Source organism: Camelus bactrianus, chromosome 6 (assembly GCF_048773025.1).
Source record: "Camelus bactrianus isolate YW-2024 breed Bactrian camel chromosome 6, ASM4877302v1, whole genome shotgun sequence".
Lineage (NCBI taxonomy): Eukaryota > Metazoa > Chordata > Mammalia > Artiodactyla > Camelidae > Camelus > Camelus bactrianus.
In genome coordinates this window covers 43,532,221-43,538,075 of record NC_133544.1, presented here as the reverse complement: position 1 = coordinate 43,538,075, position 5,855 = coordinate 43,532,221, and positions in this window count along the sequence as shown.

Here is a 5,855-nt window from a genome sequence, read left to right as displayed (position 1 = left end):
TTTGTTTGCTTTCTGGTAGTTTATTTTTTATAAAGTTAAGTAAGCTGTAAAACAAAGGTGATATAACTTGACAAAATAGTCTCTGAGCTCAATCATAAAAGGAATCAAGGGGTTATGTATTATATGTTTATTTGGCTTAAACAAAGAGTCTGTTTGCTTATGTAATTTAGAAGTCCGGAGGTTGGGTGGGCTTAGGTAAGGCCAGATAGAGGAGCTGGACAAGTCAGTGAAGACCCAATGTCCTTCCAGGTCTTACTCTCCCACAGTTTTATTCTGTGACTATCTTACTTAATGATCACAAGATCCCAAAAGCCCTTGGCGAAGTCTCCTTATATCTGGACCAGGTGGCCGTCCCCAAACCAATCACTGTATCTGGGGTGAGTTGGACAGTGGAACCCACTGGATGACTTCAGTTAGGTTGATCTCTTCCAGTTGCATGGCTGGGAAGTAGGGGCCCCTTCTAGGATGGGGAAAAAGGAAGTGCATGGGGGGAGGCCACCATGTGCCCTGGATCTCTCCTGGCCATCTTTTCCACGTAGTATTATTTCAAGGGCTTCAGTTTTTTAAAAAGACAAAGATTTTTTGCTCCCAAATTCATTTGTATTATCCTGAAAGCCAAAATGAGGCTTGGGGTGGGGATTAAGGCATGGGGTTGCCAAAGTAACTTCGCTACTCTCACTGTCATTCATTAATTCAACAGTCATCATTTCTTGGGTGCTGGTTATGAGTCATACAGTCAGCAGGTCTTGCTGAGAGGATGAGCCCATACTAAGCCATTAAGATCAGCGGCCCTGGAACACAGAGACGCACATCCTCTTTATGAAGGTCAGGAAGCAAGTATGAGGGCATGGGAAAAGGACGGGTAAGTCTTGCTGTGACTGGGTGTTGGGCACTGGGCGATGCCCAGAGAGAGGGCACCTGTGTGGGCCCCCAGCCCGGCCCCTGGGTAGGCTGCTGAGAAAGGGAAAGCAGGATGGAGGGCAAATGGGGGCTTCAAGCTGTGCCTGGTTTTCTGGATTTTGACTGGGGTTCTGAACGCTCCTGGTTAGGGAGGCTCTGGGGGAAGAGTGTGTAGAGTTAGTGGTTCTTAACTTGGGTTTTAAAAGTGTTTGGGGGATAAAATGCTAGGAAATGAGGGTGAAGTCCCTGAAACTCCCAGGGAGAATCTCTCCCAATCCAGCCAGCCTGCCGTTCTCCTGACCTGGGAGCAGCTTCTTGGGGCTTTTCAGTTTATCCTGACACAATTCTTTTTTCCTGCAAGAGTCAGAAAATAAGGGCTCCATAACCCAAATAGTTCCCGGCACGATATTGTCTCTATTTAAAATCATCTCCCCTGGGGTTCAGCTAACAATGTACATGTCAAATTATGTCACACCCGTTAGTTGCTTTAATTCGGTCAGGCTGGGTCAGGCGGTCCCTGAACCGAGGGAGCTGTGAACCTCCCAGCAGACACTCACAGCTGCAGCGGCCGAGCTGCCCTTGACTCAGGCCACCTCCGGATGTGACATCCCACTAGGAAGCACCAGGCAGTGCCATGTGGAAGCTCAAGCTCATGACAACAGTGACCCATCATCAACCCCCTTTACCAGAGTTTTGCCCCTGGACACTGCAGGATGTGGGTGTGAATTCTGGCCTCATCACTTAGCAGCTATGTGATCTTGGGCAAGTTCTTTAGCTTTTCTGAGCCTCATTTTCCATATCTGTAAAATGAGAAGACTCATAACACTTTGTTTATAGGGCCATAGTGAGAATTAGATGCATGTAAAATGTTTGGCAGAGTCCCTGACCTTCAATAACAACTCAGTGCTAGCTATTTTGCTAGTTGTAGTAGTATTTCATTTTTTATTTTGTTTAGTCCTTCAAAATTGGGGTCCCTACCAAGATCACCCACAGGAAATATTTTACCAGCCCTCCAGAAACCAAGAGGAGAAGGTAGCCCTTCCTGGAAGGCATGCAGGGTAACCAAAGTTGTCACAATGATATTCTGACATCAGAATTATTTAAAATAAAAAAAAAATCCACCCAATCAAAAAATGGGCAGAAGACCCAAACAGACATTTCTCCAGTGAAGACATACAGATGGCCAATAGGCACATGAAAAGATGCTCAATACAGCTAACTATCAGAGACATGCAAGTCAAAACTGTAACGAGGTATCACCTCGCATCTGTCAGAATGGCTATCATCAGAAAGTCTACAAATGATGTGGAGTCTAAAAAATGAAAAAAGAAGACACGAATGAACTTATCTACAAAACAGAAATGGACTCACAGACATAGTAAACAAATTTATGGTTACCAGGGGAGAAAAGGCATGGGAAGGGATAAATCGGGAGTTTCAAATTTGCAAATATTAGCTACAATGTATAAAATAGATAAACAAGTTTCTTCTGTATAGCACAGGGAACTGTATTCAATATCTGTACTAACCTATAATGAAAAAGAATATGAAAATGAATATATATGTATATGTATGACTGAAACATTATGCTGTTCACCAGAAATTGACACATTGTAAATGGACTATACTTCAATTTTTAAAAAAATCTACAAATGATACATGCTAGAGAGGGCGTGAAGAAAAGGGAACCCTCCTACAGGGTTGGTGGGAATGAAGTTTGGTGCAAACACTGTGGAAAACAGTATGGAGATTCCTTTAAAAACTAAACATAGAGTTTCAATATGATTCAGCAATACCACTCCTGGGCATATATCTAGAGAAAACTCCAATTTGAAAAGATACATGCACCTCAATGTTCATAGCAGCACTATTTAGAAGAGCCAAGACATGGAAGCAACCCAAATGCCCATCGACAGATGATTGGATAAAGAAGATGTGGTATATATATGTACAATGGAATACTACTCAGCCATAAAAAAGAATGAAATAATGCCATTTGCAGCAACATGGGTTGACCAGAGATTATCATACTAAATGAAGCAAGTCAGACAGAGAAAGACAAATATCATGATATCACTTATATGTGGAATCCTAAAAAAATGACACAAATGAACTTATTTACAAAACAAATACTCATAGACATTGAAAACATACTATGGTTATCAATGTGGAAAGGGGTTGGGGAGGGATAAGTGGGGAGTTTGGGATTAGCAGATACAAACTACTGTATACAGAATAGATAAACAACAAGGTCCTACTATATAGCACAGGGAACTACATTCAGTAGCTTATAATAACCTATAATAAAAAATATGAAAAAGAATATATATGTATATGTATAACTGAATCACTATGCTGTACACCAGAAACTAACACAACGTTGTAAATCAACTACACTTCAATAAAAAAAGAAGTGTGGCAAAAGCAGCCTTGACTTTTAAGACTAGTTCTGTGTGGGTATAGAAGGCTTCTTCTCCGCCTAGGGGATCACAGGATGCCTTTGTGTGGCCATGCACTGGGTCTGCAGAGCTCCAAAGAGGCAGACATAAGGGTGGCACCATTCTCTCCATTTTCCATAGGGGTAAACTGAGGCACAGAGAAATCTACACACATATGTACAGTTCTTTCCCCAACCTCTCTAAGGACAAGTGAAACTGGGGTAATTACAGAGCCAGAAGCAGAATCTCCTGCCCAGGTGATGCTGAGACTAAGACACGGGAGTCATAAACCACCATGGAAGCCAATACTGGGGAAAGTATCTGGGGTTGCTTTCCATACACAAAGACTATGCTTCTTACGGTCTTCCGCAACCAAAACTGCTGGGGTCATCTGGCAGCCCCTTCAATGGGCACATCCAGGAGATGATGTGCTGTAGAAAAAGCCCTGGATTATATTCAGGAGACCTGTACTCTAACCTCAATCCTGCCAAACCAGCTATGTGACCTTCGAAAGTCACGTACCCTAGAATTGTACTTCAGAAACGGAAGTGAAGGGTTTGAATGACATCAGTGGCTCCCCAACCTGACTTCTCAGGAGAAGCGCTGTGTGTAGTGTTGGGGGTTAAGGTGGAGGAGATGCAATCTGGAGGCTCAGAGTCTGTATTTTGAACGTGTTCCAGTTGATTGTGAAAAGAAGTCACTACTGGGAACCCTGGCACAGATACTGTCTGAGATGCCTCGCAGGGCTCCATGTTTTCTGACTCCGAAGCCCCTTTAAGCACATTCTGCACAATTTCACACCATTCAGTCTGGAGGAGATGGCAGCCCTTGTAGTGAACCCTCATGAGAGAGCCAGTGTGTACCTCAGGGAGCAGCCAACACAGCAGAGCATCTGGCTCACGTGGTGTGTGGGAGCCGGCCCCGGGGCTATGTCGGTTTCTTGGCTGGTTCTGCTTTGGAGCCTGGGAACTGGGCTCACCTGGGGCCAGTGGAACCTTGGCCCTGACCATGACCATCCACTGTCTCGCTCCTGAGGGCCCAGGCGTCCTTGCCATTGAGCTGTGGCTGGAACACCCACCACTCCTGCCCTCCAGTCTGATGACATCAAGTATCCCACGGGCCTGTCTTGTATCCTTGAGGCTGGCATCTTTCACGTGAGCTTTTGGATTCAGTCACGTGTCTCCAGCTGTCCCCGAGTCACAAAAAACCCCCGTTTTAATGAGGAGCCGAGGAATGCTAAGGCTAAAGCTGCCTTTAGCTCTTCTTTCAAAAGTTTCAATTATGGGTTAATCCTGGCATTCTTTGGCTTTAGTAATTGGGGAGGAGGCTTTTGTGTTTGTGTGGGGGCCAAGGCAGGAATAAACTGTGGCTCTCAGGGCTGACTTTGATCTGGAAATGTATGTCTAGACTGCCTCTGAGTGGCAGAGAGAACAAGGCGTGGTGGTCCGTGGCGGGACCCTCCCTGCCTTCAGGGCACCCAAGCAGGGAGGCATCATGGGTGCGTGTGGGGTGGGCAGGAGAGGCTGTGCCTCAGCCATTGGGGTTGACCACCACCAGCCCTTGCCTGTCATTGCCAGGCACCAGTGGGAGTCTGTCATTGTCAACACTTCTGATGCTTTCAAGGAGTCAGGAGTCTCTGTTTTACCTAAATTCTCCCGACTTTCCAATGACGACACATTGAATTTAGAAAATTCCTCAGGCCCAGCAAATCACTTCTAGTCATAGCCTGAAACTCTGAGTAGAAAACAGTGCCCAGAGGACTGGTCTGGGTGTGCTTTTTTATTCCCCTCCCAAAGAAGCAGGACCCCCAAAGGAGGCTATTAAATCTTAAGAGCTAAATCCATCTCCTTGGTGATTCCTTTGTTGCAGCGGGAAGGAAGGCTCTGGCTTTCTAAGGCCTTACAAATCCCCTTTCTCTCTGCTGCGTAACACCCCGCTGCAGCGCCGCGGCTCGGCAGTCCTCACCTCCCCCCGCCCCGCCCTCTGCTCCCAACAAGCCCTAAGGAAAGCCCAGGACCTGGACTTCAGCAGGTGCAACACCGGATACACAGACTGTAACACCATCTCCTCTCCCACCTAGGGACACCTTCAAACCCAAGTGGCATGGGAGTAACTTAGGACACAAACAAGCTTTAGCCGTCATTTAGTTTGTAAAGGTTCATCATTTACGTACTTTAGTACTGTAGCAGAAACAATTTATTCATGACATGTGTGGAAGTGGATGAGCAGTGGATCCAGAATTTCTACAATCTTGGTGGCAGCATTTTGTTGGAAGCAAGGAATAAACAGCTAAAGGACCTCTCCTAAAGTTACACTGTATATCAAACTCTCTTTATGTTTAAATTGCACATTTATTGAAAAAATAAAGAAAACCTCCAGAAGGCAGGCCTCAGCCTAGCCGTTGTGATTGGCCAGAACACGTGCAAGGGCAACAGAATAGGTAGAGACTCCCCTACCCTGCTCTCGTTCTAGATGGGGAGGGGAGTGGGCAGGACGAAGTCCCAGAACCCAGGGGCA